Source organism: Phocoena phocoena, chromosome 7, assembly GCF_963924675.1.
Source record: "Phocoena phocoena chromosome 7, mPhoPho1.1, whole genome shotgun sequence".
Taxonomy (NCBI): Eukaryota; Metazoa; Chordata; class Mammalia; order Artiodactyla; family Phocoenidae; genus Phocoena; species Phocoena phocoena.
Window position 1 is genome coordinate 1,071,311 of NC_089225.1, and position 14,672 is coordinate 1,085,982.

Sequence of the window (14,672 nt, forward strand, 5' to 3'; positions counted from 1 at the left end):
AAAATAAGCTCATAATGGATTAAAGACCTAAATGTAAGGCCAGAAACTATCAAACTCTTAGAGGAAAACATAGGCAGAACACTCTATGTCATAAATCTCAGCAAGATCCTTTTTGACCGACCTCCTAGAGAAATGCAAATAAAAACAAAAATAAACAAATGGGACCTAATGAAACTTCAAAGCTTTTGCACAGCAAAGGAAACCATAAATAAGACCAAAAGACAACCCTAAGAATGGGAGAAAATATTTGCAAATGAAGCAATTGACAAAGAATTAATCTCCAAAATTTACAAGCAGCTCAGGCAGCTCAATAACAAAAAAACAAACAAGCCAATCCAAAAATGGGCAGAAGACCTAAATAGACATTTCTCCAAAGAAGATATACAGACTGCCAACAAACACATGGAAGAATGCTCAACAACATTAATCATTAGGGAAATGCAAATCAAAACTACAATGAGATATCATCTCACACCAGTCAGAATGGCCATCATCAAAAAATCTAGAAACAATAAATGCTGGAGAGGGTGTGGAGAAAAGGGAACACTCTTGCACTGCTGGTGGGAATGTGAATTGGTTCAGCCACTATGGAGAACAGTATGGAGGTTCCTTAAAAAACTACAAATAGAACTACCATAGGACCCAGCAATCCCACGACTGGGCATATACCCTGAGAAAACCAAAATTCAAAAAGAGTCATGTACCAAAATGTTCATTGCAGCTCTATTTACAATAGCCCGGAGATGGAAACAACCTAAGTGTCCATCATCGGATGAATGGATAAAGAAGATGTGGCACGTATCTACAATGGAATATTACTCAGCCATAAAAAGAAACGAAATTGAGCTATTTGTAATGAGGTGGATAGACCTAGAGTCTGTCATACAGAGTGAAGTAAGTCAGAAAGAAAAAGACAAATACCGTATGCTAACACATATATATGGAATTTAAGAAAAAAAAATGTCATGAGGGGTAAGACAGGAATAAAGACAAGACCTACTGGAGAACAGACTTGAGGATATGGGGAGCAGGAAGGGTGAGCTGTGACAGGGTGAGAGAGAGTCATGGACATATATACACTAATAAACGTAAGGTAGATAGCTAGTGGGAAGCAGCCGCATGGCACAGGGATATCGGCTCGGTGCTTTGTGAGTGCCTGGAGGGGTGGGATAGGGAGGGTGGGAGGGAGGGAGATGCAAGAGGGAAGAGATATGGGAACACGTGTATATGTATGCCTGATTCACTTTGTTGTAAAGTAGAAACTAACACACCATTGTAAAGCAATTATACCCCAATAAAGATGTTAAAAAAAAAAAAAAAAGAAGGACATCTGTTGTGAGTGGTGTCAGCAAGGGTTTCTCTTTCAATTACTCTGTCTCAAAACAAAGCCAAGAAAACAACAGGATTCCTTTGTTTCTCATCTTCTATGAAAACCATGGTTGACGCATTTGAGTCACAAAGATCCTAAGAGTGAACCATCTTTCCTCACTCACCCATCACACCCCGCCTTTTAGGACAGGCTGTGGTTCATCCCCAGGTTGCTTGTGTGCTGTTGTTACTGAAATTTTCATAGGTAACTTCAGATAAAATACCTCTCCTGACTGACGCCTGTCTGCAAAAACCACCTGAGGATTTTTGCCTCTGTATTTCCAGGTAAGTCATTACACAGCGACAGAAAGGAGACATCCGTGAGTCTGGCACCCAGCGCTCAGTAACCACCTGAACAGACTCACTGTACATTATCTTGTCTTCCCGAGGGAAATACGTACATCATTCAAATGGAACATTCTTACTGCCCTTCATCCAGAAAGTTTTATTTAACTGTCCCACTGCAACTTGCAAATAGACATGGGATTATAATCTACAAATAAGTAACATTCAACAGACAGAATTCTAAAAAATACAATTTGATAAAATGAGTAATTCACCCCTGAGCATCCCACCTTCTGTAGATGTAAACTATAAAATTTACTTTTTCTCTCTAAAACAGACAAATACTAGTTGTCCTGGTACAAGAGCTGTTCACAACTTGAAGACTTGTTTAATGTGTCACAGTGCCTTACTTTCACTCCACACATTCCACCTCACAAAGACAATGCACCAGAAAATTTAAGTAAAACCTTAGTTATTTGAAAAGACTTGATAAACAGATTTGCCTCCAGAAAAGAACCCACAAACAACAAAGGAGACAGAAGACTTCCCTGGTGGCGCAGTGGTTAAGAATCAGCCTGCCAGTGTAGGGGACACAGGTTCCAGCCCTGGTCTGGGAAGATCCCACATGCCGCAGAGCAACTAAGCCCGTGCGCCACAACTACTGAGCCTGCGCTCTAGAGCCTGCGAGCCACCACTACTGAGCCCACGTGCCACAACTACTGAAGCCCGTGTGCCTAGAGTCTGTGCTCCGCAACAAGAAAAGCCACCGCAATGAGACACCCACACACCACAACGAAGAGTAGGCCCCGCTTGCCACAACTAGAGAAAGCCTGCGTGCAACGACGGAGACCCAATGTAGCCAAAAATAATTAATTCTTAAAAAGGAGACAGAATTTTAGATGCTACAGATAAAGAAATGAGATTATTATACCCAATGTAAAAATGGGCAAGGATATGTATAGACATGCCTTCAAAGAAGATACACAAATGGCCAATATGTTTATAAAAAATCCAACATCATTAGCCTCCTGAAAATGCAAATCAAAGCCACAATGGATACACCACCCTCACAACAACTAGGATGGCTATAATGAAAATGACAAGATACAACTGTTGGTGGACATGTAAACTGGTACAGCTGCTTCGGAAAACAATCTGGCAGTTAAACATAGTTACCATATGACCCAGCAATTCCACTCCTATGTATATATATGCCCAAAATGAATGAACACACATGTTCATAAAAAAAGAAAAACCTGTACGTGAATATTCGCAGCAGCCAAAAAGCAGAAACCCAAATGTCCACCAACTGATGGACAAACAAAATGCTGTATATCATACATGGGAATTTATTGAGCCACTACAAGGATTCAAATACTGATACAGGCTACAACATGGACGAATCCTGAAAACACTGTGCTAAGTGAAAGAAGCCAGACACAAGAGGTCACATATTGTACAATTCTACCTACAGGAAATGTGCAGAATGAACAAGTCCGCAGAGATAGAAAGCAGATTGGTGTTTGCAGGCCTGCGGGGCGAGGACAGTGGGCAGACTGCTAACAGGTGAGGCGTTTCCTTGGGGGATGATGACATGTCCCGAAATCTGAAGAGTGATGACAGCTGTAACACCTCTGTGAATATGCTGAAGCCTTCAAACACACAGTTACACGTTAGTTTCACTCTGTGGCTCCTGGCAACAACCCAGGACACATGCATTCCTCACAAATGCACAAAGGGACGTGTAAGGACATTATCACGTCTGTCCACCTCCTTCCTTTCCAGGGACACTTACCTGCATGAACTGAAGCCATCTGCCTTGTTCTCCATTTTAGGGCATTTTAATCCGTATTTACTTATTTAAAGTAGTACATGCTAGCTAAGAAAAGCAATGTCTCCCTTATCCCCACTCTCTGAAAATTCACTGTTTATCCAGGTCCATTTTCTGTTCACTTATAAATAGATATATGGCTTGGTGGCTTTTACAAAAATGGGGACATACCTCGCACAGACACTTCACTTGAGTTTGTAACTCAACAATGTAGCACTGACAAGACTCCAATAAGCAGCTCGTGTAGATTTTCCTCATTCCTCAAAAATTACCGTATGGATGCAGCACATTTTAATTACCCCTGTCTTCCACCAACTGACATTTGTTCTTCCTTGCTGCCAGAGTCCTCCTTCTAAAGCAGTGTAGGCCTCACCCAGCTCTTCACTGTTATGGAGTCAGTATAGCAGACATCAGTCTGGGCTCTAGGACCAAGCTGTCTGAGTTTGAAGCCCAGCCTTACCATGTACTAGCAATGTGGCTTTGGAGAAATTACATATTCTATCTCTCTTCACTGACCTAAACACTTTATAGATTCCTATGAGGATCAGATGACCTGCTCCAGTAAATGGTAACTGCGACACCTCCAGAACAAGGCCAGGCACAGAAGTGCTCAAATGTCTGCTTGCCATTATTACTAAACAGCCTCATGAATCTATACTCATTACCCAACCCCATTCATCATTCCTCAACTACACCTTGCCCTTGGCTACTTTAAAATTTTCTTTTGCTACAGCCCTCTGGTCCATAATGATTTATCCACCAGGAAGCCTTCTCTAGCTTCAACCTCGTCTGCCTTCTACGACCCTGCTTACTACCTAACGACTTAGCACTTGTACCTGTAATTTGTAAAACTGCCCTTCTCCACACCTGGAGTAAATTTCTTGAAGCCGGGGACAGCATTTTGACGATCTCTGTACCATCAAGTTTGCCAAGATGAGCTCAGCATTCATTCACTCAATCCATCAACTACCGTTTATGGAGCAGTGAGCCCAGGACTGCTCCGGGCAGGGAGAAGAAGTAAACGAAGTGCCCTCCCCTGATGGAGCTGACGTTCTACTGAAGGATATAAAGACGACCAACAAGTAACCATGCATGTAAAATGAAGTGAGGTGAGAAGAACGTGAAGCAAGGTAAGGGGGACAAGGAGACTGGGGCAGAGAGGTCAGGAAAGTGCTCTGACAGGAGGCCTGAAGGTGTCAGAATGAACCACAGGTGATCGAGGACGGCCACCCAGGCAGAGGAGTGCAAAGGCCCAGACATGGGACGCGCTGGCTACGGCGGAGCGAGTCTTGGGAGCAAAGTGAGCGCAGTCAAGGAGTGGGAAAGCCACGTTTCTGTCAGTGTGTGATTCGGGGTTTGGAGTGTGCAGAGGCGGGACGTGACTGGTCTCAGCCACCAGCGCCGTGGCTGCCGGCGGTGGGGGCGGGGGACACGAGACAGGAAGGAGGCGAGGGCGGGGGGGGGGGGGCAGGTAAGAGGAAAGGGAGACAGGGTGGGCACAGCAGAGACGTGGGACAAGCGGCTTATGGATGTGCTGTGAAGCCAGAACTGACAGGACCTGCTGGCTGATGGGGAGAGACACAGGGGTCAAGACAAGCACAAGGCTCTGGGACCGAGGCCAGTGGGTCTCCCGCTGCCCTGTGAGCAGAGTCTCCAGGAGGGCACGTGAGACGGACTGCGGGGCTTTGCCGGGGCCGGTTCATCCCAGGCACAGGTGGGAGGGCCGAGTACAGACGCCCGCTAGAGAGCAGTTAACTGATCAGGTGGCGGGAGGGTACAGCAGATCTCGTCTCGTCACTTATCTTCTCGGTGAACCAGGAAGCCAGAGCGTGACCTGAGGCTGAGGAGTGAGGAGTGAGAGGTGAGGGGATGGCTGGGGTTTGAAAGAGGAGGAACTACTGCCGGCAGAGCGGGAAAGTCAACAGATTAAGGAAATGTGACGGGATTTCAGGCGCCACTGAAGGCCCAACTTGAGCTCAATGGCCAACATTTAAAGTAAGACCGTTTAGGGACTTCTCTGGTGGTTCAGTGGTAAAGAATCCGCCTTACAATGCAGGGCACAAGGGTTTGACCCCTGGTCAGGGAACTAAGAACTCACATGCCATGGAGCAACTAAGCCCATGCGCCACAACTACTGAGCCCGTGCGTCGCAACTACTGAGCCCGCATGCTGCAACTACTGAGCCCACGCATGCTGGAGCCTGCGAGCCACAACTAGAGAGGGAAAACCTGCACTCCACAACTAGAGAAGAGCCCACACGCCACAACAAAAGATCCCACGTGCCGCAACTAAGACCCGACGCAGCCAAAAATAAATACAAATAATAAATCTTAAAAAAAAATAAGGACTGTTTAACGATACTGCATTTCACATTTACCATCTATATGCACAGCAGACAGAGTTGGATTTAACCAGGATTAAATCCAGAATTTAACTAGATGTGTACCATAGCAGAAGGGCCAAGAAATTTGAGATTTGAGGATCCATGCAAAGGAGTAATTGTAAGTGACTGTGTAAGGAAGCGAGAAAGAAGGAGGTGCTCTGGTATATATTCAGCAAACAATGAGGTGAATCAAAAAAGGAGATATGGATACAAGATTCTCAAGCTCTTTCACTTAAAACCTTGCAATAATTGCCACAGGCCTCTTCACCAAATCCAAACTCCTCAGACGGCCAGTCGATGCCTTTCCAACCTACGCAAATACTGGTCACTGCTATTCCAGCCAGGGATAACCTGCACACCCCACGGTACCAAATCTTCCCAGGTCTTTCTAAAGGCTTCCAAGGGCTCTGGTGGAAGAAAGAAGTTGCTCCCCAGCCAGAAAGAATTAATAATACAAGTTGTTAAAAGTGGGTCTTATCTTCAAACTCTTAGCAAGTCTGCCATTAAATCATCACTGAAGCTAGTGGCTGGGCTACAAACATAACTTTGTTATAAGAAACTTCTGTGTAATAATATACATTCTAGTGGTACTTTACATGTTGGGATGTTTCCATGGTTTCTCTGGATACCCCTCTAACTAGTTCCACAAGAAAAATCAAGCCAGCAATTCTCTTCCTAGTATCATCTCTTATCTTTCATTCTTTTCTTTTACTCCACCCCTAGTAATTAAAAATATTTTTCATTTAATATTAACAATAATCAGTCGTGTCTCTAGACCAAACCTTTATTAAGAAATCTGCAACTTCTTACAAATCCTAACCATACCCTGGTGTGTATCTCATTTCTTTTTGCTTTATTAAAATTAGTTAAAAACAAACAAACAAGAATTCCTTCAACAACGAGAAATGAGGTCTGCAGCTGCTGAACCTGTTTTCAAGAGGAGGAGGTACAGGTTTATTACCCCACCGAGGGAGGTTCAGTCACACTCCCTGGAGAATGCTGTGCTCCAGGTCAGGTATCTCTCCTCCACGCCAGCATAAACAGAGTGCTGGCCAGCTGTCAGGGACAAAATGGAAAAAGTTCACTCAAGCACCTTCACCTAGAATTAAGGCCACAGCTTGTTCTTAGGAGCACAGGGGCTTAGGTAATCATCTAAAAACAAAGTCTGTGAGAACAATTCCTTCAGGAAAAGCAGGAACACTTGTTTTTCCATTTCAGCATAAATATTAAAAGGTTGTCATTTAAAAAGCCACAGAAATATTCTTTCCTTTCCCAAATTTCTTTTGAAATTTTCTCAATTCACTAATTCTCTGAGGCTAATATTATGATCCTTCCCATGAATGCAAATAGCTCAAAGCAGCTAGTGTGTTACAAATTAGCAAGGGTCAAAAGGGAATTCCTTGGCAGTCCAGGGGTTAGGACTCTGCACTTTCACTACCAAGGGAGCAGGTTCAAACCCTGGTCGGGGAACTAAGATCCTGTAAGCCGTGCGATGAGGCACCCCCGCCCCCCCAAAAGAGACATAAAGAGTAGATGAATAAGAGAAAAGTTAAAAAAAAAAAAAAGAACTGAAGAATGAAATGAAGTTACGTAACGCATCTTCCACATGCCTGTGTCCTAGTATCTTTACCACCACAGCAAATGTCAACTGAGCAAGACAAAATTCTCACCGTGATTTCATGTGACTCAAGTAAAAGGTAATTTATATGAAGAGAGGAGGAGAAATTTTTATGTTCTTTTAAAGGGGGAGCTGAGGAAGAATACCATACCTAAATTCACACGGTTCAACATCCAGAAAAGATCTGACAAGTCATATTTTATGCATGAGACAGACGCACATGGAGAGAGGGGTTTCCCCACCACAGAAGTATCTTCAAATTCTATCCCTTACATTAGAAGCATCTCACAGGCAAGCATTTGCAACAATCCTGGAAGCAAGGTATAACTGACAGTGTGGTATAGTGTGTATTAAAATATAAGAGGCATGTGGGGCTAAAGGGATTAAATGTCATTAGTGCAAGATGATTTTATTCTTACAAATCATATAAGTCCTATATACCAAAGATATAAAATAAATTAACGCAATGTGATATTACTTTCAAACCCAATACTCAAAGCCTAACATACAAAAAATCATGGTGTTTCCAAGCAATTAACGATGATTCACAAGTGAAGGGTCTGTTCTGACCAAGGCAGTTCAAACAATGACTACCCCACCATCAGAGCATGCTGCATTCACGTGGGACAACCATCTTCCTCCCACTTTGCTCAGTTCGCAGCTGTGAGTACACATGGAAGTAAATGGGGTCAAAGCTGAGGATGAGTCTGCTCGTGTCTGTAAAGCCAGAGTCATTCCCACAAAAACATTCTTCATCCTGAAACCCCAAAGCACCACAGCCCCCAACTCCCCACCCCTGTCATCTATCTTCCTGTCTGGCAAGATGGAAAGATGAAACACATGACATCAGGACACATGAAAGTTATTAAGCAAGGTTACTAATCAAAATATTTTTAGTGTATCAACCAAGTAAATATGTAAAAATCTAGTAATTAAGAGAAACTTCCATAATTAAGATTTAGCTAATTATTTTATCCTACAAAATAAGCTGTGTCCCTGCCCTCCATTCAGGAGATACTTCAGTTTTATAACCCTGACATGTTCACATGGCACCTTTACATCCTGGACAATCTTAACAATAAAGAATGACCCAAGTGTTATAACTAATAACATTTTCTGGGTCAACACCTTAATTAAAAAGCTCTCCCCTTGGGCTTCCCTGGTGGCGCAGTGCTTGAGAGTCCGCCTGCCGATGCAGGGGACACGGGTTCGTGCCCCAGGCCGGGAAGACCCCACATGCCGCGGAGCGGCTGGGCCCATGAACCATGGCCACTGAGCCTGCGCTCCACAACGGGAGAGGCCACAACAATGAGAGCCCCGCGTACTGCAAAAAAAAAAAAAAAAAAAAGCTCTTCCCTTAAAAAATTATTTGAATTGTACTGATATTACAATATTTGTATATTGGTTGCTTTTTAACATATTGAGATATACATAACAGGACAAATAAAGTTTTTTCTCTGTAAATTCATTTAAAAGTATATCTATGATTACCCTATCAAGATCAGAAAGGTTAGATTATACTTAGGGATAGGTAAATGCCTTAGAAGTGTTTTTACCATCAAAAGAAATAATGATCTTAACAGCGCATGTATTTTCATGTGTGAAAGTGACTAACTTTGCTGTTTCTATAAGTTTCTCTGTCTATAAAAATGCAGTTGAAACATAACCAACTTAATTCAAGATGTTAAAATTAATTATGTTAAGTTAGCCAAAGCACTGAAGTTGAATCACATGATCCTAGCATTCTAGGCTGATGGCTCCCTCGGATCAAAAGGATAGTAAATAACCAAGTAAGGTGCTTCTGGGGTATATTAGGTCCCTAATCAAGAATGTGCGATCACTGACCCTTTAGGCAGAATAAAACGCAGAGTATAAACAGATTGGTGATAGTTTATTTAACTTAGGTTGAGCCACCTGTAAATTCTTCATACCTCTGGAAATAACGTGTATATCCATCTTGAAAATACCAGTAGCAACAAGTATTCCTAATATTTGCTATGAAATCCTGAAGCATAGGAACTTGTATAAAGTAGACAAGTTTGATTCTACACTATCCAGGCTTAGCCCTTTGCTCCCCCCACCCTTTGCTGCCTTCTTGCCCCATCACCCTTCCAACCCAGTTTCTACCATCAGGAATTTACAAATAACAAGGTTTTCAAACAAAGAAAAACCGTGATGTGATTCTCCCATCACTTAAATGTAACAACAGTATCAATTAACTTAAATTCTAAGTATAGAAATGACCACTTTCCATATAAACGGAAGAGCTTTACTCTGACAATCCTTCCATATTTCCCAAAGTTGAGATTCTGGTAAGACACATGTGTGGCACTGTATCAGCAGTTTGACCTTCAGGCTTCAAGATTAATGTTAAAGTGAGACAAGTCAAACTTTAGGACTTTCTAAGAGACCAGAAAGCTGTGTTGTTATTATGCCTCTTTTACAGAAATAGTAAGATCTTAATCATATTCATACCCACGAAATCTTTTCTTGAATGGCATAAATCGGAGTTTCTGTGCTTAAAATGTTATGGTTCAAATTCCTTTAAGAAAGAAATCACCAGTGACAACACTTGACAATTAGAATCTGAGCTATGTAAAGTCTAAAATAATTATGAGGGGTACCATTAGTGGCCATTTGTAAGCACACTGTGATGATGGACTTGCAGAGGTAGGGAGCTGGACTATTTAAGATGTGTATCTGCTCATATTTAGATGCATTAAAGAATAATTATTACTGTGATAAATTCAGATTGAAACCTGCCTATAAATTTCATCCCCTAAATATTACTTACTTCTGCTTTCTTACGTCTTCTACTGACAAGTTGTAATGTATCTGCCAAGAGCCCAGTAATAAGGCCCGCTGAAACTTGACCTTTGTCTGGCAGAGATGTGTAAGACTGACCTCTGAGGTGGGCAGGACGGTAAACAGCTTACGTTGTCTATAAGGAAGCTTCATTATCTTGAAGTATTATGAATTCTCAGACTATAAAACACCTTCAAAGGACTATATATATAGTTTAAAAGCCTGAAAATTTTGTTAAAATTTTTCAAACTCTAAAAAGACAAAAGAAATGGTTCCCTTACATCATTTCCCATTACATCAGAAATATACTTCCTCCAGTTAATCTGCCCTATGAATTAAAACAAAGAGCTTGGACAATTACATTCTGAAGTTCATAAAGGACCAAAAATAGTAACCTATGCAAAAGGTGAGAGTGATTACGTATTACAAGTGATATGGTTTTGGCTTCAGAATTTTATTTTAGAGGTTGTACAAGGCCAGATTACGAGGCTGTTGGCAAACCTGGGAAATCTATCAGATGCATGAGATAAATGAGAAAAGTGAAAGACAAAAGTAAATACATGTTCCATCTTGTACAACCATTCAGTAGCAATATAACCATTCAGTTCACCACTGGTTATTCAGTTCATCATGCAGAAGTAACCATTCAGACTCCTCTCTCCACATGAGTCACATTCCTGTGATTTCTAGATCTTCTGCTATTTTTAAAATACTAGTGTTTATTAAAAAGTAAGTTCTTAATTTAAAATTACATTAATTAAAATTATAGAATCTTAGGCACTTAACTGAAATTAAGGCCTGAGTCACTTCAGAAATATTAAAAATAGTGTATCAGAGCAGTTTTATAAAAATATCACCAGAGGCCACTGCATCAGGCCTCGACATGCTTCCTTCTGTGTGTGATCTCAGCGTCTGATTCTGCTAACCTCGATCTATTGGCACAGCATGGGGTGGGGGTGATAACGGGCCGCTTGTTCATAAACACAAACCTTCTCCTGAGACTTCTTCCGAGTGATGTGTTAACATGTTAAAATCACGAAAAACCTTTCCAAAATTATGATATACATACCCTTTGCAACACAGAAATATTTGTCATCATCACTGATGGCATATAGCGTCTTCAGATCCCTTTTCCTTTCAGAGAAGAATTCAATTACAAACAACACTACCCAGCGAGTGATTCAGTATAAAATAACTTCTCCCAAATTTGCCTAATGTGATCGATCCTCTATAAGCTCTAGAAAATGTACACCATCAACTTGCACAACAGAGTCCCAAGGCCTGAGAGGCTCAACACTCATATGTCAGTCATGGCTGCAGGGCCAGGAAAATGAGCATCCTGCTGGACTCCTACATTCTTCACACTGTGCTCATGGACAAGGTCAGGGTAGTTTCTGTGTGCAGGCTGGGGTGCGGACAAGGCCCTTGTGTCCCACTGGCTTTCACCACGTTGACAGCGTCACCGGCAGCCGGGAGCCTGGATGGTTGGGTGGGAGGGGAGCACAGTTAGTGAGATGCAGGAAGAGGTGTGAGAGGTAAAAAAGAAGCAGGCTGTGTGACCAGCATGCACTGCTGCTACAAGGACGCCCCGGCGCAGTGAGATGCTCAAGAACGACAAAGGGGAAAATCCACAAAGTCACGCGTCAATACGGAGACACGAATAAGCCATCAGAGTCAGTTAGGTGAGTGAAATAAAGAGGGACTCTCACAGAGAGCAAGATGCTCTGCATCTGTCCCTGATGTTGCTATCAAAATCAAAGGCAGAAATGCTGTCTGAGGTTCTAAAGACAAGAAAAAATACTTATTATCTACTTAATTCAAGTATTTGAAAGGACAATTCTACATTAGGACAAAGCCAGATATAGAAAATGGCAATTGTGAAAAGTTATTTCCCTGATCAACTGACTTCACAGAACTGAAATCCAGGAAACAAAATTCAGAAAGAGCATTAAAAAAAATCTCCCCTCACAGCAGAGGCCATGTAATTTGACATCAATGTTTCCAATTAACAATGGAGAAACATTGTTCCTTCCCTAATGCATGAAATTCAACAGGTACAGATAATGTGATGAGATTAAGCTCCTCCAGGAGTTTAGTGAGCATCTTAGATACCTTTTCTCACATCTGTAAACAGGCCTATTGAAGTAAGAGAGGGACACATGCACACAAGCAGTTTCTGGTTAGAAATCATCAGAGTCCTCCAGTAGAAAGAAAACATTTGCCTAGGTTTTGTGACGTGACAAAAAGGGCAGCACATATTTAAGATAACTACAAAAGGAAAAAACATCACCCCAATTATAAAAATATCTAAGAATAGACATTCTCTTCAACCAAAACATGAATCTGCACCTTTTTTCCTTAAGGAAACTGAAAATAAATTAGCTAAAAGGGTTTTCAGAACAAACTTGGAAGCTTCTTTTTTTTACAATAAAATTATCATCTTTCCTTCAACTGAAATACAAGCTATTCATCAGATCTAACCCATAAAACTCACAACCTTCAATATAGGGTCTCTGAAAATTTAGAAAGTTAAATTAGGTTTATGCTCTCCCCTACATATGCAAGCTTTTCCAAATAGTATTCAGTTTTTGTTTATAAATAGTTTATAGATTTAAAATATATTAATTCTCAAAAGACAGCTTAAATATCGGATAATTCTAGGTTACTGACATACCAAATCATTCACTGAAATAACGGTGTCATTTAGAAGATGGCAAGAAAAAGCTAAAGAACCGAACAGGGAGTAGGTTTAGACTAAACTGGTTAAAAGTTATCTGCCAGAAATAGAATTGTCCACTATTCTGCCCAACTGTCCAAACCTAGGGAGCATTTCCAAATTTTATTAATGTACCACTTTCTAATGGAGGACTGTTATAATTCATGTGAAAGTAGTAATAAGAATCAAAGCATGCAGAAACAAAGGCTGAAACGCAGAATGCATGTTAGGTTAAGGCTGGGGAACCCGTCAGCTCTGAGACAGGCCAGCTCCATACTCAGTCCCATGCCTACTGCCACACACTGAGGCTCCCTGGGCCTGAGGGTCACCATTTTGCTCCATTTCCACAAAGGAGGCCTCAGTACGATGACATAAAGAAGGACATACAGCTCCAAATTTTTCATTTTTCCTGAAATTCAATACTCTTAGGTTCAGCATTCTCTCTTTATATAGGCTGCATCAAAGGAACTGAGTAATGCCTAAATATGTACCAATTAAAACTGGAAAACTATAAAGATTTAGTGTCATAATACAGATGCAAACAAAACCAGACTCTCATTCCATATTAATCTAAGAGGTAAGCACATATTAAATGAGCTCTTTTTTAGTTGAAGTTTCAGCTCTATGTCTCCTTGCCAATAAGACTTGGTGGTAACATTACTGGAGCTGCGTCTTCAGTAGAAACTGAAAACACTGTTCTTAATGGCTTAAAAAAATAAAGACTAAAATGTGACATTCAGAAGCCTCACTGTTTATACTTTAAGCGTGTGCCCACATGCACACACACACACACACACACACACACACACACAACCCCCACCACACTCTCAAGGAGAAAGGGCAAAAAGAGGATAATGGAAAACAGGAGGGGAGGGAAGAAAGAGGATAACGGAAAACGGGGGTGCGAGGAAAAAAAGAGGATAACGGAAAATGGGAGGGGAGGGAAAAAAGAGGATAACGGAAAACAAGGTGGGGAATCCCCTCCATCTTAGAAACTAATCAAGTTATTTGGAACTGAAGTAAAAATATGCCCAATCATCAAAAGCAAAGCACCTTGCAGTTAGTTAAGCCAAAATAATAGTGAAAAACAATTACATAGCAAAGACTGAAAATAATCACCAACCACTGTTGACCCACCACCATGAAGGAAGAGCTGGTTGCACAGAAAGCTGACCCAAACCTTGAGATCACCACAGAAACTCATTAGATTTCAGGTACTACACAAACTAAGAGCAAGAGAAAAAGAAAAAAATCCTATGAATTATCAAAGTTCATTTCATAAACAGACACAAAACTTGAACAGATGATGCAACCGACATGACCATTCAATCAAATAATTCCCCAGCAGCCCCCAAGCCACATACATTCATTTGGGAAACGATGAACCCCACTGATTAACCCCAATAAGCCACAAAGTATCCATATTTGTGCACTTACTATTAGTCTAAAAAAAGACCCTGGGAATCTAAACAAATGAAGTATCTTCTCTGTCATTAGATTATTTCTCCCCGCCCCCCCAATGGAGTATTTCCTGCTTTGTTTCATTGGACTATAATCACGTTTCTGTTTTGGCTTTATCTTCAGTCTTTAATGAAGAAGACACACCCAAAGCAGTAGCATCGTGTAATGAATACATTGCCCTTAGGGGTCTGGGAAAAGGCCCTAC

General features: G+C 41.4%; 1 protein-coding gene across 2 annotated transcripts in view; it reads right to left on the reverse strand.

Annotated features, from left to right (window-relative positions):
• Nucleotides 1–14,672, reverse strand: part of EPB41L5 (erythrocyte membrane protein band 4.1 like 5) — a 134,708-nt gene that overhangs the window by 63,587 nt on the left and 56,449 nt on the right. The gene's annotated exons all lie outside the window — the stretch shown is intronic.